The sequence below is a fragment of the Hylobates moloch genome, unplaced genomic scaffold (assembly GCF_009828535.3).
Source record: "Hylobates moloch isolate HMO894 unplaced genomic scaffold, HMol_V3 SCAFFOLD_1, whole genome shotgun sequence".
Lineage (NCBI taxonomy): Eukaryota > Metazoa > Chordata > Mammalia > Primates > Hylobatidae > Hylobates > Hylobates moloch.
In genome coordinates, this window is record NW_026652276.1 from 6,823,697 (window position 1) to 6,848,647 (window position 24,951).

Sequence of the window (24,951 nt, forward strand, 5' to 3'; positions counted from 1 at the left end):
CCTCGGCCTCCCAAAGTGTTGGGATTACAGGCATGAGCCACCGCACCCAGTCCTCCGATTCTTCTTAATCACTCTCTGAACTTGAACTCGAATGAAGTATTCTGGGTTTCTGAGTACTCTGAGATGAGTTTCTCATCTGTGAAACAGGCAGGGTGTTCCCAGGCCTTGAGCAGACACAACTACAGAGCGTGGGTGTTGAAGCCACTGGGGGCTGGAGCTCACCCTTCCCAGCCATCAGTGGGATGGTGGGAACAACCACAGGGGCAGGCCTTGTGGGGCCGTGGCCTCCACACCGGCTCTGTCCCCTGGCTGACACTCCCTGGAGGGGCAGTCCGCCGTGCTCTGCTGCAGGCCTCCATTTCCTCGGTCACTGTGGTCTCAGGAACCGAGTCAGGGAGCATTTCTGCTGCCTCCTTCGTCCTGAAGGACACCAGGCACCAGGATAAACTACCTCTGACGGTGATGACAGTGGGAGCAGGAACAGGTTAACAACTTGAACCCATGAGGCGGGAACTACATGCAAATCACAAAATTTGCCACGGGTAAAACTCGGGGTGTGGAAATGGAAACCCTGGGCAGCCGCGTCTCTCACTGACCCCCAGGCAAATCAGACTATGACGATTCAGAGGCACCAAGAAAACACTGCGTGTATGCCTCTGGGAAAACAAGGCAAAACGAAAATCAACTCAAAGTGCGGTGGCCTGTGGATGGTCTCTAACTGCTGTGGGGACCCACGCCCCCAAGCACCCCTACACCCCAACCAGAGGCACATGCAACGCTCTGCCCTCTGTATCCAGGGCAAGTCTGGGTGCACCTCCCTCACCGGGCTCCCGGAAGCCTGTGTGCCCGTCACGGAGACAAGCGGGCACCGCTGTAGGATGGCAGCACCCGTCCCACCCTCCCGTTCCTCTTCCCAGATGTCTTGCTGCCCCAGTAACTCTGGCACAGGGGCAGAAAAAGCAAACCACATGCGTGCCGCCCAAGGAACTGCTGGAGCCTGAGAGGGACCCCCATTAACCTCCTCCTGCTTTGCTCAGGATGGGGCCTGCTCTGGCAATGCCCCAAATGCAAAATCCAGCAAGGCAAGTCCATGTGGGGGCCCATAGAGAACCCCGCCACACAACCCCCTGGTGTCCCTCCAGTTTATCTACAGACAAGAACCAAGCTGCAGTGCTCGCCTTTGATTTCAGAAACCCCCGCTTTCTGACCAGTGCCAGGCCGGAAGAATGCCAGGAATGTGGATGCCTTTCAGGAGGGTTCACCGCAGCCCAAAGAGACCACAGCCTCCAGGGCCAGGGGCTGCACTTATAAGGAAAGGCCTGCTGGTGGCCTCTGCCTGGGCTGAAGTGTTTCAGGTCACTGAGGCCCCAGTGGGCGGAGGACTGACCCTGGGACCAGAGCACCCCTGAATTCCTCACGTCACTATGGAAAGCCCTGAGCCTCCTCCTGAACATCTCAAACCCTCTCTCCATCCTAAGGCACAGGCAGATACTGGAAAACAAAGAGACGGGACAGAAAGGGTGGGGGGAGAAGTTGAAACAAAATCCAGTCAGCTACCCTCAGTTTACAGGATTTAAAGAAAAACCTGAAACAGTGCAAGTAGCTGCCTGCTTTATTTAGAAGGGCTTTTACAATTCCAGCGTGGCCCAAAAAGGAATCCTACTGTGAGCTGCGGCTTCTCAACTCCCCCTTTGGCCTTGAGCATCCGAATGTAGCATTTACTTAGATCCAATCCTTTCTACTTGGTGGGGAAAGACTTGTATGTTGCTTTTTAAAAAAACGGAGGCTGCGCCCGCGCTATGAGGTAGGTGATCCCATCCAACCCACTTGACAAAGGAGGGTGTTCCTTCTATTGCCAACCAGGAGGATAAAAGCCAAGGACAGCCAAGAAAACCTCCAGGAACATTTTACCAGAACACCATTTAACCCAGCTCTTCCTCACGAACACCAGCCAAGGCTTCCTTGGAACATTTTCTGCCAGCGTGTTTCAAGGACAAATGCTCCCCTGACGCCCCAGGGAGGGTGACCTCTAACCGCGGGTCCGTTCCCATCTCGTCGCAGGTAACCTCGTGAGAACAATCCCTCCTTTGTGCACACACCACCCAACCTGGGCTCTGTCCCGCGGCTACTGGGGCGTGGATGAGCTGCTAGCCTTGCTTCTTGGAAGAGTGAGAACGTTCCACGGGTGGCAACAGAAAGACGATTCGCTGAAAAGAGAAACACGGGGCTGTTCTGGGAATGCGCCAGGGCCGGGCTTCTGGATGCCAGGATGACAAATGACCTTCCCACATTGGGGACAACACTGTGGGCTTCGAGGACGGGAGGAGAGCGCCATGAGGGACAGGCCTGCAGTGCCTGAGAAAGGTCAAGTGTCACCAGAAGCTTCCAGAAGCGTTCTCCCTCCTGCAGCTGCTCTGCACACGTTTGGGGCCTGTCTCCCCATGAGTCCGGCACCTTGGTCATGACATGGTAAAGCGGGTCCAGGTACGGCAACTCACTCACACCATGCCTGCACTGCCTACCTGGTACAGCTGCAGCCTCCCGCTGTCAGAGAAGTCCCAGGACACGGCCTTCCGTCCAGGAGAGAAGAGAGACACTGCAGGACAAGAAGGAAGCAAGAGTGAGCTTCAGTCCCGCCCAGCGCAGAACTCAGGCCTGCTTCCAGCCAGGGCCCCTTCACGTCCTGGAGGACAGACGGACTCTGCAGTGCATTTCCACGGCAGGTGAGGACGGTGGTGGACGCTGCCACACGGCCCCCAGGTCCCCTTCTGAAGCCAACTCTGGAGTGTGGTCAGCGGAAGGACCTTCACTGAGGGCCACCCAGAACTGTCTCACTGGAAAGAGCCCTTCTTGAGGTCACATCAGCCCCCTTCCTGGGCCAGCCTGCACCCAATGACCAGGCCAGTGACCAGCACAGGCTAACAAAGCCTGCCCCTCACCCTACTCCTGAATCAGGGTGACTCGGCAGTCCGGCCCAGGCCAGAACTCCTGTGGGGTCAGCGACAGGCTGCATGGAGGCTGCGTCCCAGCCTCACTGTCCTCTTCCCCTGCTGCTGCGCTCACCAGCAAACCTAAACGTCCCGCCCAGTGGCCTCTGCGTCACGGTCCGCTTCACAGGGAGCCTTGCCTGTGACAATAGCTTATTGTGCCTTTTCTCACCCCAACACTGAGTCTCCCGTCACCTGCCATTACTTCTGCTGCAATGACTGGCATTGTGAGTGCAACAGAAGCATATTATCAGCTGCGCCCTGAAGATGAACCCCAGACACACCGCAGCAGTGGGGTCTCCTCCTCAAGTCACACGGTGCTGACATCACTACAGAGCCGGCGCTTTTGAGAGCAGAACCAGCCAACGTCGATGCGACAGACGGAACTGCAGGTGCCACCATGATGCCCTCCCCCTCAGGCTGACTTTCTCCACAGGAATAACAGAGTGGGCCCCGGGGCCTTCAGAGGAATCCAGGACCTCATCAGACTGTGAAAGAAGGAGTGGGAACTTCCTGCTGGACACCTTCCCTAAATCATGGCCACTCATCCTCCGCAGAAGGCAGACAGCCCAGAACAGACCTCCATCCATGTAAATATTTAACATGCAATTAAAAGGAGCATCACAATCACCCAAGAAGGAAAGAATCATTCCCTGTGATGCTGGGACAACTGGCTGGTGTTCAGAGCACAGACCCCACCGCCCCCTTCAGGGCTTCAACTCACACCCAAAGACAAAATGAATTCCAGATCAATAGAAGGGTGTGGAGGGGGAGAGGGAGGGAGGAAAGGAAACCGCCCAATAGGTAATAGAAAATCTGGTTGTATAGTTGATCTCTACGTAGACACGGACCTTCTAAGGGTACAAGCGATGTGCAAAATCACACAGGCAAAATGAAAAGAATCAATAAACGCTACGAAAAAGGCCGCAACAATGTGACAAAATATATGCACAAACACAAAAGATCTGAAACCAGAGAAGACAAAAACAAAGGGTGGGAAGAGACAGGTGGGACTGCAGGTGCCACCACGGCTCCCGCACAGCCACCTGCACCCAGGCTGATTTTTGGGACAGGGATCACAAGGCGGCCCTGTTCTCGGCAGAGAAGGCAGGACGCCGCCATCCGTCCATCCCCCTCCTTTGAAATGGGTCTACCATGTTGCTCAGAGATCTTCAGAATCTCTCTCAAAGTACTCGTTCTCCAAAGAGTCATGTCAAGACAGAACAGTTGAAAATCTCATCATCTTAAAAGAAATAAAAGGGCACTGAAAAAAACCTGGGGGAAGTGAAACTACAAATGAGGCTGGCTTCATGGTATATGTCCCTGCCTTTTTCAGACTTCCACAACTTCTCCCATTTCCTCTACCGTGAGCATGCATTTCCCATGTTTTCTTCTGATTCTAAAAGCCACTGCACCAGCATCTCTGAGAACCTAGTGCCTCTTCTTTCCTTTGTACCCCAAGCCCCTATGCCGTGGTCAGGGTACTCAGAATCTCCATCCTGAATTCTAGGCAGGCACCGGCACTGCTAGGCCCCTTCATCAGGCGGGTCCATCGCAGGCAGTCATAAAGGACAGATGGGAACTGCCTCAGTGGGGACCCGCCTCCAGTGGCCGCAGTTACTACTGGGCCAGTGAGGAAATGAAGGGAGGGCGGGTCCAGAGACACAGAACGGATCACCCCAAGAGAACGTGTGGCCCAAACATCAGCTCTGACGGGGGCTTCGAGAAACCGACCCCCAGGGCTCATCTCAGCCTCCTCACTCTGCCCGGGGCACTTCCTGAGACAAGCCCAAGGCAGGGACAACAAGCCCCACCGGGCGCTCCCCAGAAGGACTCAGCTCCTTTCACAGGAGCTCCCCCGCCTCCCAGGCTGTGGGCAAGGCCTACCCCAAAGGCTGCCAGGTGCTGCCCAGACCCAGAGCCACATGGCAGGAACGCGTCCATCTCCAGGGGCTCCAGACCCAGAGCCACATGGCAGGAATGCATTGATCTCCAGGGGCCCACAATGCCTTCCTCCTTGTGACACTCCTCCCCCAGCTCACTCCACTCCACTGGGTCATGGGGGCTACCGAGGCCACAGAGCTGCCTGGAGAGCTGCCCTCCAGCCGCCCCGAAGAAAAAGACCTGCATGTGGCCCAGGGCCTCAGCCTCGCCATCCTCGCTGCTGCCCAGCCCTCCCCAGGCTGCCCAGCTCCCACCCCCCAAGGCACAAAATAAATCTTTGCTGGATAACTCCAGATGCCACCTCGCCCCAACTCCAAAAAGCTGCCGTGCTCCTTTCTGTATTTAAAGAGAGGCTGCGCTGACAACACCCTCCGTCACTGTGGCTTTCGGCGCTGATTCTCTTCGCATTTTTGGATAAGGGCCCTGCAAGCCCTCTGGGGCTTTCCTTCTGGCAGGTTCTTTAGGCAGCGTCTTTACTTAACAGCCTTGTGGTCCTGAAGCTGAGCCCGGCAGGCTCCCTGGACAGGGGGATGATTGGGTAAACTCATACCTCATGCCTAAGTATGGGAGGACCCAGCTGCCCTGACAGGGGCTCAGAGATGCCAGAACTGGACCCTGGGCAGGGACAGGTGCACATGTGGCACCGCTAGCCCCTCAGTGCTGGAGTGGAGGGAGGAGAGAATCTGGCTCAAACTGTCATGTCCGGGAGGTCCCAGTGGATGGATTCAGTGGACAGGACCGCTGGCCCCTTTCTACCTCCCCAACTCCTGATCAACCTCTCCAGAGGCCCAAGCTCTCTGGACAAGGACCGCCTTGCTGAGAAGAGGGGGGCACGATCTTTCAATGAAGCACTGTTCTCCTGTGGGCACCACCAGACACCAGTGTGGACCCGTCAGTCTCCAGGGGCCCCAAGAAAACCACGCGGTTTAGTGTGGGTGGATGGAATTAGCATAAAGTCTAGAGGATGCCTTATTCTCCGGTTCTTTCAAGAAACATCAATGTTGTCATTAACCATGATTTGGGGCAAATCTCCAAAAACCACAATGCCAAGAAGACAAGATTCTGTTGCCTTCAGCAGCTCAAAACACAAGTGTCTTCTCCCACGGTGCAGAGAGAAGGGCATTATGTCGCTCTGTCCATCTGAGTAGCTGTTTTAACAATGGTTGACAGCTGATGGCAAATCTGCAGAGAGTTCATCCCACCTCAGTGGGTCTGGGAGGGCAAGTGGATAAATGATATGAGGCTCATGGTCCTCACCCCACCACATCCAGACAGGAAGCTATATTCATATACAGAGATGACCACCGTGTCCTAAATCCTCATTCCAGGACAGTCACCAAGACAGCTATTCACCCAATTTCCCAAATGGTATAGATGGAATTGCGTCCCCCCAAATTTGCATGTGTCCCCAGTACCTCAGAAAGTGATCTTATTTGGAGACAGAGTGTTCAAGGTGCAATCAAGCCAAAGTGAGATCCCCAGGGTGGGCCCCAATCCAATACGACCCAGTGACTTTATAAAAGGGGGGGAGTTTCAACAGACATGCACACAGGGAGGGACAGGTGACAGGATGACTAAGATGGGGGGTGAGGCTTCTACAAGCCAACAACTACCTGCAAACCCCCAGATGCTAAGGGAGAAGGCCTGGAACTGATTCTCCCTCAGCCTCAGAAGGAACCAGCCCTGCTGATACTCAACTTGGACTTCCAGCCTCCTGACCTGTAAGACAATCCCTCTGCACTGTGCAAACCACCCAGCAATTTGGGGTTCATTAACAACAGCCCCGTCAAAGTAATTCATCAGACCTCAGAGTCTCCATCTGCAAATTGAGAAAAGGAATTCTCACGGCTCTGCCCATCTCAGAGGTTGCTGAGGGAGTGACAGATTTGAAAATGCTCCGTGAACTCTTCACCCAACTCAACCTACAGGCTGGCTTGTGCTGACCACACCAAGAGCTGGTCCACGCTGCAGAGCTGAGTCTTTCAGGGCCAGACCCACCTGAGTTCACGGGGAACACGCAGGAACACCCAAAACTAATTTTATTCCAACAACTTCAGGTATGGGCCCAAAAGTCCAACCCACTAGTTATGGGACACATTCTTGAAGGGTTAAGGTGAAGCAATGTTAGGCTGGTGTTGAGTAAACTGGAAAACGTGTAAGCCTATTTCTTAGATTTCCAAGCCTCCGCAGTGGACATCAATGGAGCCGTCAGCCAGAGAGGCCTCTACATCCTGCATCCCCAACAGCTGGATGACTGGGGTCGCTCCATCCTCACCCACCACCACACATCAGAGCCAGTCAGTAGAACCAAACTACAAAGTAGAACTAAATACACACTGAATACCACTTATCCAAAATCCCTGGGACCAGAACTGCTTTGCATTTCAGATTTTGGAACATCTGCATATACACAATGAGATATCTTGCAGATGGGAATCAAGTCTAAACATTAAATTCATTCATGTTTCATCCGTACCTTATACACATAGTCCAAAGGTGATTTTACATAACACTTTAAATAATTTTGTTCTAGAGTTTTGACTGCAACCTGTCCTATGAGATTAGGTGTGAAATTTTCCACTTGTGGCATCACGTCGGAGCTGAAAAAGTTTCAGTTTGCAGCATTTTGGATTTCAAATTTTTGGATGAGGGGTGTTCACCCTGAAAATTCTTGTCCAAACCAGAGGCAAACTACAGCCTGTGGGCCAAATCCAACCTGGCCACCTATCTTGGTACAGCCCATGAACAAAGAATGTCTTTCTATTTTTAAACAGTTGGGGGGAGAATAAAAAGAGTAATATTTCATGACATGAAAATGATACGAAATTTCAGTCGCAGTGTCCTTACCTAAGTTGCACAGGGCCCAGCCCCACCCGTTTATCAATAGCTCTTCTGTGCAACCAAAACAGTGTAGCTGTGACACAGACCTTATGGCCCACCAGGCGGAAAATATTTACTCTCTGGCTTTTTACAGAGAAAAGTGTGCCAAACCCCCCGTTCTCTACCCTTCCTACTTACACAGTGGGCAAAGGGCCAGGCGGGATGCAGGCTCAGGCCAAACGGAAGTGGGCACTCACCCGGGTACATGGCTGCATGCCAGGAGTGTTTGCCAAGAGACCAGCTAGGGGAGGAGATGGCAAGAGGGAAGGAAAGAAAAGCAGACGTAGGTGTGGTCAGAAAGGGAGACGGGAACGGGCCCAACATCCATTTCAAGGTTTCTTTCTAGAGCTGGCTCCAACCTCAAAAAGAGGGGAGGCATCTCTGGCCCCGCTGTGGCAGCACAGCGACGCCATCCTCCTCCAGCTTCGGGTTTGCACAATCAGTCCTCACGCGTGGCACATCTAAGACTACACAGGGGCTTCATGGCCTGGCCATGGACCCCACCCCAGGTTTTTCATTCTCTATGAGGGCAGATCATTCCACTCCGAGACAACCAATTTACAGAACTGAGAAAGCGACACTCTGATAGACGGACAAAAGCCTTTCTACTTCATGCTATCAAAATCAACACTATTAAAACTTACACACTGACAACGTATTTGGGCAACAGATGGATGAAGCAGCCAAGTGAGAGGGCCTGAAATCTCACCTGAATGACGTTACATTTTCTTATGCAGAACACAGAACTGCTTCACTTACCTTTCCTATAATTACATAAAATTTCCAGTTTTACAGAGAATGTGATAAGGAATGGGATATAACCTTCCTCTCTCCTGTGTTAAACCTAGAATGAATACTAAGCATAAAAACGGAGGGGCGTTGAGACAACCACCTACCCAGCACCTGCAATGGCTTTGTTCACCTGTTCATGCATCCCCCCTACACACCGTGAGCTCCTCCTGGCACCCGCGCAGCACCGAGTAGCTGCCATCTCTGAACACCCTTCCTCCCTGGCAGGGCGGTGGAGGAGGCGGAGGCCCCCTGCCCTTGAGTGTGAAGACAGGAGGACAATGAGACACAGGGCCCACTACACCTGTGTGGCCGGAAGACTACTTTCTCATTCCCCTTTGGGCTCCGCTCCCCTGGCTGAAGCTGGGGTCCTTGTTGTGGAAATTTTACGTATTTAATTGCTACATAAACTGATGGCCAGGGGTGAGACAAGGGCAGCTCCCATGGCAATTCAAGTGGAATGTTTCAGAAAGACTCGCTAAAGATGAATCACTTAAAAACGTGGCTGGCGGGCTGGGCGTGGTGGCTCACGCCTGTAATCCCAGCACTTTGGGAGGTCGAGGTGGGCGGATCATGAGGTCAGGAGATCGAGACTAGCCCGGCTAACACGGTGAAACCCCATCTCTACTAAAAATACAAAAAATTCGCCGGGCGAGGTGGCAGGCGCCTGTAGTCCCAGCTACTTGGGAGGCTGAGGCAGGAGAATTGCTTGAACCCGGGAGGCGAAGGATGCAGTGAGCCGGGATTATACCACTGCACTCCAGCCTGGGCGACAGAGTGAGACTCTGACTCAAAGAAAAAAAAAATGTGGCTGGCAAGCTAAATGACATTCAACACCTGAGGAAAATGAGTCAACTCTAGGAGAACTCTGGGCATGGATGGCTTCACCAGTGTCCCTGTGTCATGGCGCCATCTTGGACTGGAAATCAATGACGTCATCATGCATGTGGGTCACACAGGAGACACCATGGCCAAACCCACACTCAGAAAAGACCCGCACCCAACAGAAAGACTGGAAGACCCACGCACACTCGGCTTTTCCTTGTATTTTTAATGATTCTTCTAGACCTTGACTTTTTCAACTCACTGACCAATCACTTCTGAAGCCTCACAAGCTGATCTAGTTCATCATTCTGGGCTCTACTGGGGCTATTAGGGGGTGAAGGTTTTAATCCAAGGTTTCAACAATCACCACCTAAAAGCTAGCCAAGGAGAGCGTCTCAAGGAAGGCGTCCTAGGCTTTGATTCTGACCTCGGAACTCTCTCCCATGAATAAGTAGGGGGACACCATGAGCTACCCATGTTGCAGGGAGGCGGCCTGGGGAATGAAGGGTCTGGAGATTGTCATGAGTCAAACATGTGGGTTCACGTTTCTCACACCAGCTCCACGACCTTTGCTAAATGACTTATCTTTCCTGGGCCTCCTTTTCCTCAACTGTAACGCGGGGCTCTAGCATACATCCAGTTCACGTGGGTTTCTCTTGTTTTAATTTTTCTTCCAGCCTGTAGACCATGTTGAGGGCAGGGACCCTGTCTTTTTTTTTGCTTTGAAACATACCAGACACTGAGTGCCAAATACATAGTAGAAATTGCATACAACACCCGTGAAATTCTGTGACTAAGGCAGTAGTTCTCAAACACCAACATTCACTGGAATTACCTGGAGGGCTGATTGCAACACAGGTCGCCGGGCCCAACAACCCTCAGTTTCTAATTCTGTAGGTCTGGGGTGGGCCTGAGAATGTGCATTTCTAACATGCTCCCAGCTGATGTTAGGCCGGGTGGGGTGGCCCATGCCTGTAATCCCAGCACTTTGGGAGGCCAAGACGGGTGGATCCCTTGAGGTCAGGAGTTAGAGACCAGCCTGACCAACATGGTGAAACCCCATCTCTACTAAATACAAAAAATTAGCCGGGCGTGGAGGCACATGCCTGTAATCCCAGCTACTTGGGAGGCTGAAGTTGCAGTGAGCCAAGATTGCGCCATTGCACTCCAGCCTGGGCAACAAGAGTGAAACTTCATCACAAAAAAAAATAAATAAAATCATTAGCATAATGTATCCTAGTTGATAACACACTTTCCTATCAGGCCTCTCGGTTGCTTTTCACAACCCTGTGAGGTAGGCCAGACAGGTATCATCATGCCATCATTTAGCAGATAAGAGAACTGAGGCTGACCAGGTTTCAAAGACTCACCCGAGATCAGGAAGTGAAAAGCTGGGATCCTAACCCAAAGCCAGCAGCCTTGATATGCAGAGTAATGACAAACACAGACAGAACAATCCCAAGACCACACAGGCTGCAGTAAGACAGGACTTGGATAAGTGAGGGTGTAAGATTCCAGACCAGGCTCCAATCCTGCATTCGCTTTTCCCATGGCAGGTTCTAAAATCACAAGTCTTTAAAAGTAGAAGTTAACATTCCTGCCTGAATCAGACTGTCTGTGATGGAGTCTTGAAAGAGTTTATGTCCCCCCTAATAGACCTTTAGGAGGCTGAAAATATCTGGGAAACATCAGTGTGTTGAAGACTTGGACCTTATTTGAATATGGACTCAAATCCTGGCTCTGCCACTAAATGCTGGGACCACAGTTAAGTCTTATCCTTCCTCCTTAACTCAGGGTAGGGAAGGAATGACTGGGCCTCCTCATGAATAAGAGAGATAACGCCTGCACTGTGGTCTCTGTGCTTACAGGTATGCATTGAGGGCTGCTTCACCTGCACATGGACCCTGAGCTCACAGGTGTATATCAAGGGCTGGTTCACCTGCACATGGTCCCTGTTCTCATATGTGTATATTGAGGGCTGGTTCACCTGCACATGGACCCCGAGCTCACAGGTGTATATCAAGGGCTGGTTCACCTGCACCGTGGTCTCTGTGCTCATAGGTGTGTGTCGAGGGCTGGTTCACCTGCACATGGACCCTGTTCTCATAGGTGTGTGTCGAGGGCTGGTTCACCTGCACATAGTCCCTATTCTCATAGGTGTATACCAAGGGCTGGTTCACCTGCACATGGACCCTGAGCTCATAGATGTATATCAAGGGCTCGTTCACCTGCACCGTCCTCCTTGAGCTTGTAGGCGTGTGTCACAGGCTGGTTCACCTGCACACGGTCCCTGAGCTCATAGGTGTGCATCGAGGGCTGGTTCACCTGAACATACATCAAGGGAGGATGCTACAAACAGAGAGTCAAAACACCTGTGTGCAGAGGGTCAAAAATATCTGTGCGCAGAGGGTCAAAAATACCTGTGCGCAGAGAGTCATAATGCCTGCACACAGAGGGTCAAAAACACCTGCGCGCAGACAGTGAAAAACGACTGTGTACACTGGGTCAAAAATGCTTATGCACAAGAGTCAAAGATACCTGTGCACGGAGGGTCAAAAATGCTTGTGCACAAGAGTCAAAAATGTGTGTGCAGGTGTGATGCGTTTTCCCACCTCATTCCCCTTCATTCACGCACACTTTTGACTTTCTCCCATATTCTTCTAAACATCTTCCGCCGCAATGACTGTTTGTGGAGTCACTAAGGCAGATGTTGGCAGATGACTCAAGTCTTGGTGGATGGAGCTAAACTATGTGCCTTTCTTATGACTCCTAGGGGACAGCCACAAAGTGAGGACTTCGTGGAAGTGGAAGGCCAGCTATAGTAGTTCTTTGTACACTCATTACTCTGTTGCTGCGCTGTCAAGATATATTCTCCAAATGGGGGGTGTGATCTGCAGGTGCTCCGCCATCCCAGCACACCACAGCCCAAGCCCGGGTCAGCCTGCAGGATGGAGAATGCGCTGCAGAGATATACCCCCCGGGGCTACCCTGGGGTCGACGCCCCTGCCTCCTGGCCTCCAGAAAGACAATTCTAGGGCACAGTGTCATGGCTCCTCAAATGCGTCTCCAGCATGATGGAGCCCTAATAGTTGGTTAACAGTGGCCACTAGCTCAGTAGCTGACACCTGATTTGCCGTTCCTCTTCCCTCTTCTCACCCTCTTCTGCTTGGATGGACTGCTGCGACCAGTCATCTCCCCAAAAACACCAGCACCCAAGTCCTTGTCTCAGGCTCTGCTTTCAGGGGTTGTAAACCAGGACAGATGATAAATGGTGCTAGAGCACTGGGTTTTCTGTCCACGACACAGGCACTCAGCTGAGTGATGTAACTGAGCACTTGGTCGGTTCTGGTCAAAGCCAGTGGGTTGCTACAGATTGTTAGAAATTCCCAATTTAGAAAGCCAAGCAAATATTTTCTTCCGTTAATAAGATACACTTATACTCAGCAAAGGGCATTGATTCCTCATCTGACATTTTTACATTTAAAAGGACAGGGCTTAGTGGTTCATGCCTGTAATTTCAACACCTTGGACAGCCAAAGCAGAGGGATTGCTTGAGCCCGGGAGTTTGAGACCAGCCCGTGCAACATGGCAAGACTTCGTCTCTACAAAAAGTTAAAAAAAAAAAAAATCAGCCAGGCACGGTGATGTGCGCCTGTGGTCCCAGCTACTCGGGAGGCTGGGGTGGGAGGATCACTTGAGCCCAGAGGTCGAGGCTGCAGTGAGCCTTGATTGCACCACCGCACTCCAGCCTGGAGACGGAATGAGACCTTGCCCCGCACCAAAAAAAAAAAAAAACCTCATACACATGTATATGCGCTGTGGGTCACTTCCAGGCTGAGGACAACTGCCAGAGCAGGGATTCCTGACCCATAGCCAGGCCTGGATCCTGGTTCAGGCTCTGTGGCCCCAGCCCACATGTCAGCAGGGAAGCCCAGCCCCAACCTCAGAGGGCTCTGCTCAAACGTAACTCCCTCAAAGCCGCAGAACCCTGCATGACTTACCTATCGATGTTGTAACAGATTACCACAAACTTAGTGGCTTAAAACACACATTGACTCTCCAACAGCTCTGGAGGCCGGAAATCTGAAACCAGGCCCACTGGGCTGACGTCAGGGCCAGTGCCTTCTGGAGGCTCCGAGGGGGCGAGCTGCTTCCGTGGCCCTGCCCTTTCCTGCATCCCGTGGCTGCCTGGATTCCTGGCTCAGGGCCCCTCCTCCATCTTCAAAGCTCAGGACTCCAGTCTCTGTTCCCACCATTCCAGGGCCTCCCGCTGCGGTCAGAGCTCTGCCTCCCTCTTAAAAGACTCGTGATAACATTTAGGGTCTATCTGGGTAACCCAGGGTATCTCACCATCTCAACAGCCTTCAATGAATCACACCTGCAAAGTCCCTTTTGCCAAATAAGGTAACACCTACAGGTTCTGAGCATTAGGATAGAAATATGTTTTTTGTGGAGGGGATTACTCAGCCGACCACACACCGTATAAAAACACAAGCACACCATTGCTGCCCACTCCCTCCCCGGGTCTCATCCACCGCTCTTGACATTCTTTTATCTATCATTTACTTCTCTCCTTTTTCTCCCACCAGAACAGGCTCCATGAACGCAAGGACTTTGTCCTGTTCACCGGGAACCACCTGGAATATAGCAAGTGCAGTCAATGTTTGAATGGATGGATGATTTATAGAGTACCCATATGCCAATGCAGGTGGACAGACGGGAACTCAGAGCTTCTCAAGCACAAATCTGTGGACAAGAACAAGAAGCACCTTGAACGGGCTGTGTGGAGTGCCCTGGGGAATTGGCATCCGGGTGTTTGGCAAGTTGGCCTGTATGGCCTGCGGGCAGGAACCCCCACCTGTCCTGCTCGCTTCTGTATCCCCAGCCCCTTGGCCTGCACTAGTGCTCAGCAGCAGCTGTATCAATAGCACCTGCTGCCTGAACAGAAAAGGAAGCTTCCCAAGCACCTGTGATCGGCAGTTTGGTCTCGGGTCCACTGATCCACTGCCTCCCCGCCGGTCTCAGCTGCATCTCTCCACCAAATTTACAGCCCCACTACCTCACCATCATTGTATTACCCCCGGCTCAAGAGCACAGGGTGCCCTGCTCCTTCCTGCCCCTTCCTCCCTTGGAGCCAGGCTTCCCTGCCCCATTTTGGGGTTCTCTGCAGTTTGCCCTACCCCCCATGGACAGACTCCATGGCATCCACTGGTCACTGCAGCCAGGTCAGCGGCCCCACCCTCAAACTCCCATATACACATCCCACCTCCTCCCATTTGCCCACTGCCCCTGTGACTAGGGAATTGCCTCCTTGGTCCCCTCCCTGCCTGTGCAAAAACTGCCTCTCCCTCAGGGCCCACACTGAGGCTTCCCCACAGCCCGTGTTCCCAGGTCTCAGGGATAGCCCCCTGCCACCCAGACTCTCAGCCCCACAGCACTTCCTCCCTGTGCATGAGTTTCTGACCATCTTTTCTGCTCTCCAGGGAAGACGATGGTTTCATTTCTCCCGTGCCCTCCAGCTGCTGGGCTTTGAAACCTACAGACTAAGAGTTCCATTTACGAGCTGCACACTGCTGGACAGGCTGGTAACCCTCCGGCCTCTCCATTCCGTCTCCATAAAATGGGCACACGACCCCAGCCCAGCACCAGCAGAAGGAGGACGCCAACACAGAAGTGGACAAAAAACTGCAAAGCCACAGGTGTGCCCACTGGTGCCAATAGCCCGCCTGGTGCCAGTGATGCCCCTCTCAGCTGGGAGAGGCCCAGGCACCACCAGAGACCAGGACAGAGGGGGCTTCAAAGTGTAGCTGGGCCGGGAGAGGTCTCTGGATAAAACCCAGAACAGCCGGTTACATCTAATTTTCAGGCGTACAACTAATAATGTTTTAGTGTACATTACCCCAGATATGCAAATGGACCTGGGTATTCTGCATTTGTATTTGCTCGACCTGGACCCCACTGCCTGTGTCAGTCAGAGGGGGTTTCCCAAAAAGCCCAGCCTCAGGAGGTGACATCAGAGGTGGCCGCCCAGGAAGGAGGCGGGGACGGGAAGACAGCAGCCGAGCTTACGAAGAGATGCGCTCCACGATACTTGCTTCCCACTAAAGAGCTGTTTTCTAGAATAGATGAAATAATCTTCTTGCTAACTATCAGCAAGGGGTCGTTTCAATTAATATTTTTCCACTCCGGTGTGATTCTGCAACAACTCGGAAAACAAAGCAGTGACTCCCACAACAAAGATCCCCGTGGAAACCACTCACCTCCATCCCGAAAATCGTGACTTCACCTCACATTCCACCAGAAACCGACTACAGATTGTTACCAAAGAATCCTTGTGCAAACAAACACCAGCCAACTGCGACTGAATGGCAGGAAATGTAGCAGCTTTTTCTAATTTTAACTTTCTCCAGGAATGCATTCCTTCTAAACACGCTGGGCAAATTCTCCCCAGACCCGTGCATTCCTCTGCGGTCAAGCAGTCACCTTCAGGGAGCCTAAGACAAACTGCAGATTCCAAGTGCGCGCTGGCCTGGCTGTGAGGGGTCCCTGGGCTCCAGGTCCCGTGCTGACCCACTGAACGAGGCTCTCCAAAGTGACTAAGAGGTTGGAATGAGCTATCTGAACAGGAAAGCACTCCCAGACTGGAGGGTGAGCCACCGCAGACGGGAACAGAGCCCAGCAGTCTCCACCTCAGGAAGGCAGCATCAAGCAAGAGCGATAAACAGGGCCCGAGTCCACAGGCACCAGTCCATGACCCAGAGACCAGGACACACAGGCCAGGACTGGGAATGCCGCAAAAGTGCAATTCTGCAAATTATCCCCCTGGGACAGAAAAATTCAGAATTGTGCCTGATTTGATTTTAAAAGCCCATGAGGGCAAAGGACAAACTGGGATGCAGTATCTGCAATGCTCATAACTAAGAGAGGCTTATTTTCCAGAAAATCCAAAGCATTCCTACAATTAGCCAGGCATGGTGGCACAAGGCTGTAATCCCAGCTACCCAGAAGGCGGAGGTTGCAGTGGGCAGAGCTTGCGCGCCACTGCACTCCAGCCCGGGCGACACGGTGAGACCCTGTCTCAAAAAAACAAAAACAAAAAGCACTCCTACAATTCAATAAGAAAAACGGGCAAAAACCACAAAAAGGATTTCCGCACGGGAGGAAATCAGAATGGTCAGTAAACATTAGCTTCTGGCAGAACATAAAAACACTCAGATACCATCTCACACCCATCAGACCAGCCCCCCAAGTGAAAAAAAGGTGGACAATATTGAGGGAGGGGAGCACGTGGAGGAGCCTGGGCGAACCTGAAGGCTGCTGTGAGAAGTGGAGCTGGATCAGCAGCCAAGGCCCAGCCGCACTCCCTAGATAAACATTTGCACGCTGAGCTGGAAGTCATGTACAAAGACCTTCACAGCAAGTGTGGTTTCTGATAGCAAAGGCTGTAAGCAACCTATTGTCCTTCAGGAGCAGAAAGAATAATGAAGCCAAGGCATTAACATACAGCAGTCCCCCTTCATCCCAAGTTTCCACGGTTTCAGTTACCCCTGGCCAACTGTGGTCCCAAAACAGGTGCTACAGTACAATAAGATATTCGGGCCGGGAGAAAACACATTCACACAACTTTCATTACAATACAGTGCTATAATTGTTCTATTTTATTATTCATTATTGTTCATCTCTCAGTGTGCCTAATTTACAAACTAAACTTTATTATAGGCATGTATACACAGGAAAAAATATATAGTATATATAGGATTTGGTACTATCTGAAGTTTCAGGCACCTTCTGGGGGCCTTGTACCCCCTGCAGATAAGGGGGGACTACTTACAGAGGAAAGGCACATAGTAATGAAAACAGATGAACTACAGCTACAGCTATCAACACAGATGAACCTCAAGAACATAATGCTCAGCCATAAAAGGAACCCTTCCAAGACTCTATATTAGCCACCTAATGCTGTGTAACAAATCACCCCAAACAACAGGCTTCTATTATTGCACAGTTTCTGTGGCTTAACTGGGTGAAGAAGAGACTCTCTCCTTCAGGGCCTCTCACAGAGCTGCCATCAAAGTCTTGGCCCAGGCTGGGGTCTCATCTCAAGGCTAGACTGGGGAGGGGTCCTCCAGGGTCACCAGCTTTTTGTAGCATCCAGTTCCTCATGGCCATGGGACTGAGGCCTCAACTGCATGCTGGCTGCTGGGGGAGGCCACCCCTCAGTTCCTTGCCACGTGGCCTCTCTATATGGCAGCCTGCTCCACCACAGCCAGCAGGGGAGACCATCTGTTGTCAAGGAAGAAGTTCTAAGCCCACATAACCTAATCACGGGAGGAACGCACAGCATCAACTTGGATGCATCCTGCTGGTTAGAAGCAAGTTGCTAGCTCGGCTCACACCAAAGGGCGGGGACTTCACAGGATGTGAACACCAGGAGGTGTGGATCACAGAAGGCCATCTCAGAGTCTGCCAGCCACAAAAGATACTGCATGATTCCATGTATATAAAAAAAAACAAAAACAAATGATGTTGCTTAGAAACACAACCCCACGGGATAAAATAGAAAACAGCAGAGAATGACAACTGCGAAATTCAGGACAGGGACTCCCTTAAATGCTTCAGGTTTATCCGATAAATACATTTTTGTGGGGAGGGGAGAGGATCGGGAGCTGGGAGCTGGGATTGGGAGGGGCAAAGGGAATTTCAAAGTTAAGTTCCATTTCTTGGCCTGAGTAGTGGCTACACAAGTCTTCATTGTTTTTGTGATTGTGTAAACATTCCCAAATATTTTCAAATACTATCTGTATCTACTCAAAGTTCAGGGACCACATGGCTTGCTCCCTTGGCACCCCATGGAACAGTGAGGACAGGGGCTCTGCACCCTGTGAAACCTCAAGGAATGCAGCAGATGCCTCCCCGGCATCCCCGCCTCCTGTCCACCTTGCCCTGCAAAGAAACGCACCAGCTCTGACCCAGAAGTATGTCCAGCACCCAGAAATCCTGCTGTCTCTCCTCGCCAAACCAAATGCAAAGCCTCTAGCCTGACCTGGAGGTAGAGCCGCTCCTCCAGAGGTTCAGCCTGTTCCTCCGCGCTGCAGCCTGACTCTCAGAGCTCACCAGCCTCTCGCCCTTCAGTTTCGAATGCAGGCCACGGCTGCTGCACCACTCGGTCTCTCTCCACTGGGCCAGGGCTCCCCTCCAGGACCTCGAAGCACTCTACTGTTGGGGTGCTTGTCTCTGTTTCAGTTGTCCCTCTTAAGGCAACTGAAAACAACCATGGATTTGCTGGAAGTTGGGAGTCACCCAGAACCACATCCTGTTTGGCTCTGGCACTGATTCAATCATGCCAGTGTTACCCGGACAAAAGAACTTTCTACACAGGCTTAAGAAAGAGACGCGGCACCTGCAGCAGGAAAAGACCCCAGCCGGAGAGTTCACCACACCAGTCAGCGAGCACAGAGTGCTGGACAGATGACCAGTGGGGCCTTGGGGCACTGTGGGGTACAGGAAAAGAGTACCTGGTCCTGCAGTGACTGCAGTGAGGGGGACCCTGCATTTTTACCCACCCTCCTAACCTGGCACCACTGCTGTACAGGCTGTCAGGTACTTGTTGAATGAATGAATGAATGGATGAATGAATGAATGAGTGAATGAAGCTCTTCTCCAGGTGCAGTGAGGAAATGCCAAAATAGAAACAGACTGCCAGGCACAGTGGCTTATGCTTGTAATCCCAGCACTTTGGGAGGCTGAGGCAGGTGGATCACCTGAGGTCCGGAGTTCGAGACCAGCCTGGCCAACATGGTGAAACCCTGTCTCTACTAAAAAATACAAAAATTAGCTGGGCATGGTGGCGTATGCCTGTAATCCCAGCTACTCAGGAGGCTGAGGCAGGAGAATTGCTTAAACCCAGGAGGCAGAGGTGGCACTGAGCAGAGATGGCGCCACTGCACTCCAGCCTGGCCAACAAGAGCCAAACTCCATCTCAAAAAAAATAAAAAATAAAATAAAATAGAAACAGACCATCCAAGTGGGACAGACTGGCCACTAGCAGCTGCAGGACACAACCTCGGTGACACCGTTCTTGCTTAAGACTAGAAACTCAAGTGCAGGGTCTCAGGGTCTCTGTGTGCACGCATATGTGTGTGCCCATGTGTATGCAAATGCGCGTGCGAATCTTTCTCAGTGCAGGGCTCACTCTGTGCACTAACTGCATAAGCAAAAAAAACATCTAAGGAGCAGGTGCCTCAGTGTGGCTGTGAATATTCATACTTGAACCAGCCCTCTTTGGGGGAGAGACACTCTCATCCTGTTTTCCATCCACTCACCCCTAAGTCGCTAATGGGATGAGGGGGGCTGGTGCCACGGCCACAGGTCCAACACCTGCCAATCGCCCCAGAGCCGGGTGCTCTGGGCTCTGAGTTTCAGAGCAGTTTAATAATGCACCATTGTCCCTGGAGCTCTGCTCTGGTTCTCAAGTTCACTCGGCTAAAAGCTGATCTGCCTCTGTGTTTAGAAGCTCCTCACTGGCCAGGAGGGTGGCTCACCTCTACACGTCTGGCCTGGAGAGAACAAAGGATGCGCTGTTGGGAAAAGAGATGGGTCTCAGCCCAACTGGGAGGCCTGGGCCCACCTGCCATGGCGCACCAAGCGAGGGTCTGTAGGAAAGGGAAGTTCCCGGCTAGGGAGTGGGGACCCTCGCTTCTCTCTGGCAGGGGGTGCCCAGTGTCGCCTGCCTGAAGCAGACACGGCTGCAGAGGGTCAGGCCTGGAACCCCAGCCTCCGACCAGCCTTCCTAACCACTCTTACCTATTTTCTTAAATAAGCTTTTTCTTTTAGGATAGATTTAAACTCATAGAAAAGTCATGTACAGGATTCCCACAGGCCTCCCACCACCCGGCTTCCCTGTGTATGTCTTACAGGAGGACAGCACCTTTGTCACAATGGATGTCAGTGCACTATCATCAAACAATAAAGCCTGTCCTTCATCCGGGTCTCCTATGTTTGTCCCTGAGGTCCTTTGCTCTGTTCCAGGATCCCATCCAGATCACCACATGACATTAGGTGTCGTGTCTCTTTAAGCTCCTCTTGGCTAGGGCATCTCCCCAGACATTGCGTGTTTTGGGTGACCTTGACAGTACAGAGGAGGCCTGGTTAGGTATTCCGTAAGACGCCCCTTGGCTGTGGTTTGTCTTATGTTTTTCTCCCACTTAGACTGGGTTGTGTGTTACTGAGAGGAAGACCACAGAGGCAAGTGTCCTTCTCGCCACACGATGCCATCAGCGTGACTTATCCCTGCTATGGTGACCTTGGTCACCTGCCCAGCCCCTCTTAACCCCTTCCGCAGGCCCCTGCTTGCTCTCTACTCAGAGATGCCCCTATGTCTGCTACCAGAAGGGGGTAAACATCAGCTTCTGTATTTATCATGAAACAAGAAGCCCGGGGCCAAGAGACGGTAGCCCTGCTTAACTGCAGGCAGCCGCCCATAAAATGCAAGAGAGACCTTAACCTGGTACACACCTGCCCTGTCACCCCATAAGGATCTAACTTAGCTACTCAGAACTACCAGCTGACTATAAGCTCAACACAAGTTTAAAATCTAAGTGACTGAATGAATAAATAAATAAAGGTGACAGTCTGGCCTGCATTTAGAAACAGGCAATTTCTAGGAGAAGGGCCCAGATACCACCTGTCCTGCCCAAGCCCTTCAAACCTGGCCAGGTGGGCTGCTGCTGGGGTAACCTGGGCTGCCCCGCAGGAGCCACTCTTCATGGGTAGATGAGAAATCCACAGGAGTCCTCCACAGGGGTCACTAGATGAAAGCCAGGGCCCCTGTCCCTAGAAGATACAACCACACACATCATCCCTGGCGCCAAATTCGGCACAGACTCCTGTGTTCTGGGGTCCTCGTTCAATTTGGAGAGCTCAGTTTCTATGGGGCTGACGAGACAGGAAGCTGAGGCTGGAGAAAATAAATAGCTTCTTTTAAGCAGAGAAGCGGGGAAGCCACTAGAGGTTAGGAGGAAGCTAAGGTTGAATGTTCCTGGTCAAACTACTTTTTTTTTTTTTTTAGAGAGAGGGTCTTGCTCTGTTGCCCAGGCTGGAGTGCAATGGCATGACTGCAGCTCACTGCAGCCCCAGTCTCCTCGGCTCAGGTGATCTTCCCACCTCAGCCTCCCGGGTAGTTGAGTCTACAGGCACACACCACCATGCCCAGCTAATTTTCGTATTTTTTGTAGAGACGGGGTTTCGCCATGCTGCTCAGGCTGGATTTGAACTCCTGGACTCAAGCAATCCTCCTGTTTCAGTCTCCTGAAGTGCTGGGATTACAGACATGAACCACGGCGCCCAGCCTCAAACAAGTTTCGTTCAATTTTTGACCCTCAAAGCTTGAGCGAAATGCTTGGTGCCTCAGTTTCCTCATATATGAAATGAAGCCACTTACAGTGCTTGCCTCGCAGGTAGGATTCTAGAATTAGGCTCGATCCTGAGGTTAAAGCCACCTTAGAGGATGGGACTCAGATGCTGTAGGTAAAAGACACTGTGCTTAGGTGCAGACAGAGTTCTGAGCTCCAGTCTGGCCGCTGTGACCTCAGCAAGTGCCTGCACCTCCCCAGGCCTGGCTTCTCCACCAGTGAAACGGAGAACAGCAGCAGCTCCAGCCAGAGCAGTGACACGTCTGCCGTCCTGCGACTGCTGCTGTCCCCGATGTTACTGCCGTTTCCTGGAGGCAAGAAACCAGTTCCCTGTGGGGTAACAATGCAACCAACCACAAAATGCCTGTCTCCCCAGGAGCTCTCCAACAACTGTCTCCACCAGAAATACACAATCCCGGCACCAAACGAACCCAGGGAAATACATCGCAAGCCAACCTTCCCCTGTCCAGTTCCTGAAACTCCGAGAATTGCAAGGCAGCTGCCTGCCGCCCGAGCTTGGCCGAGGGACGGGACTGAGACGTGTGCTGGGCATGCTTCCCACATGCCTCTAATCAGGCTAAGTTCTATTATGATCCCCATCACAAATCGCCACATGTCACAGGCAGGCAGGGCGTGCCAGGGTGAAACGCGACCTGCAGCACCCCCAGTGTGGGCACACTGACTGGCTCAGATTCCTTCCCCTCCCCTCACCCTTGGCCAGAAAGCACCCCAACACCAGCCAGGGAACAAAGAGGAGGCAGAGAGGAGCCAGAGAAGCTGGCAAGGAACCCCTCGATTTTTCGGAGCTAAGAGAGTTTGTGAACGCCCTGGGCCGTGGGCTGCATGAAGCTTTTGTTACTGTAAAATGCGACCGGGGAATGGGGGCCCTGAGCACCAGAAGGCCTGTGCCAGCCCAACACTAAGGCAAAAAACTGAAGGGCTAAACACCGAGGCCTTTTCCCGGCTTCCAAGCGGACTCAGCACATCCTGTGGTGGGATGCAGGATACTCCTGTTAGCTCCAGGGCTGCGTGTCCACAGAGCACCTCATCCCGCCCATTTCACCAACGTAGCATTTTATGGAGCAGTGAAATGGGCTGGAGCTCATGACCTTCACAAACCTCTCTCTCTTTTTTTTTCTTTTTCTTTTTTTTTTTTTTTTTTTTTTTTGAGACAGAGTTTCGCTCTTTGCCCAGGCTGGAGTGCAATAGCGTGGTCTTGGCTCACTGCAACCCCAGACTCCCGGGTTCAAGTGATTCTCCTGCTTCAACCTCTTGAGTAGTTGGGATTACAGGCGTGCGCCACCATGCTCGGCTAATTTTGTATTTTTATTAGAGATGGGGCTTCACCACTTTGGCCAGGCTGGTCTCGAACTCCTGACCTCAGGTGATCCACCTGCCTCGGCCTCCCAAAGTGCTGGGATTGCAGGGGTGAGCCACTGCGCCAGGTCCTTCACAAATCGCTAAATGAGTTTTCCCAGGGCCAATGAGGAGCTGCTGAGTTCTGAAAGCCTCCCCTGTTGACTTACTAGACCCGGAGCACTTGGAGACTGGCTCGTGTTAGCAGTGCAGCCTCACAGCCTCCCAGAAATCCAGGCTTGGCCAGGTGCAGTGGCTCACACCTATAGTCCTGGCACTTTGGGAAGCTGAGGCAGGAGGATCCCTTGACCCCAGGAGTTTGAGACTAGCCTGGGCGACATAGGGAAACCCTCTACAAAAACAGTTTTAAAACTTAGCTGGGTGTGGTGGCACATGCCTGTGGGCCCAGCTACTCAGGAGGCTGAGGCAGGAGGATCCCTTGAGCCCAGAAGTCACTCATCCTTGTGCCCTCCACTCCAGCCTGGGCAACAGAGCAAGACCGTGTCTCAAAAAAATAAAAAATAAAAAATCCAGGCTTTAGATAGAAGGGCTTCTGGGAGCCTACAACTGAATTAAGTGAGAAAGGGCAGGTACTGTCAGTTTGGGGGGGCTACGTATTGCATAAGACTGCCTCAGAAAGTCAAACTGCTTTGGGACTGGTGCCTCCCACATAAGAGGTGGTCAACAAATCCTCGATGACTTGATTTCAGGACAGAGCACTGGAATGACTTCTGCAAAGTGAGGCTGTACATACTGCTTAGAAATGCTGCAAAGATGCCAATCTTAGCAAGGAAGGTTGGAAGGGAAATGTTAAAACCAGGAGAGCACAGGGGTAGGTGAACCACTGTGTTCCATCGGTGAGGGGGTCACGAAACAGCACTGAAAATAATTTCCCCAGAAGATGGCCTTCCACCTCCCGCCGGGGATGGCTCACAGGTGGACGGTGTGTGGGCGACGTCAGCACTGCCAGTGAAACCACCCAGTGAAAGAAGCAGGGTGCAGATATGAACACGAATGGCCCCATCTAAAAAGAATGTCTCTGTGATTTAGCTCACAGTAATGGAGATAAGGGAAGTCAGATGATTTTTAATTCCTGTCCGAGGCTCTATTTTCTACGTCTTCTATGATACACATGTAACTCACCAACAGACAAAAGGACAACGGCTGGCCATACTTCAGAGTCACCAGGAGGCTTGAGTCTCAGCCCTCAGGTCTGCGGTGACGTCTGTGTTCTGCACGTGTTTTTCAACACAACATACTTCAACTACATTCACTCTCAACAACCTGCAAAGGTAAAGGTGGCTTTGGAAGAGTGAAGCCGGGAAAAAGGCTTGTTCCCACTTTCCACGGAAGGAACTTCTCTCTGCAGTCTGTTCAGAAATAAGCTCCCCAAGCAAACGTGCAATGAAAGAAAACACACGCTATCTAAAACAATTCACTTGGGCTTTAATTTTTTTTTTTAACAAGGTCTTGCTCTGTACCCAGGCTGGAGTGCAGTGGCATGATCACAGTTCACTGCAGGCTTGACCTCCTGGGCTCAGCCATCCTCCTGCCTCAGTCTCCCCAGTAGCTGGGACTACAGGTGCATGCCACCATGCCCAGCTAATTTTTTGTATTTTTTTGTAGAGACAGGGTTTCACTATGTTGCCCATGCTGGTCTCAGACTGATGGGCTCAAGTGATCCTCCTGCCTCAGCTTCCCTCCTCCCTCCTCCATCTCTACAGAAAAAAAAAAAAAAAAAAAAAAAAAAAAAAAAAAAA

General features: G+C 51.9%; 1 protein-coding gene across 6 annotated transcripts in view; it reads right to left on the bottom strand.

Annotated features, from left to right (window-relative positions):
- The window catches only part of SH3BP4 (SH3 domain binding protein 4), a 105,000-nt gene that overhangs the window by 57,269 nt on the left and 22,780 nt on the right, over nt 1–24,951 (bottom strand). For 4 of the 6 annotated variants that reach the window (XM_032753662.2, XM_058437048.1, XM_058437051.1 and 1 more), the window contains exon 2: nt 2,523–2,596. The exons of the other annotated variants lie outside the window; for them this stretch is intronic. The gene's annotated coding sequence lies outside the window, so the exon portion shown is untranslated. The remainder of the gene's footprint in view (nt 1–2,522; nt 2,597–24,951) is intronic. 6 annotated transcript variants of the gene reach the window in all.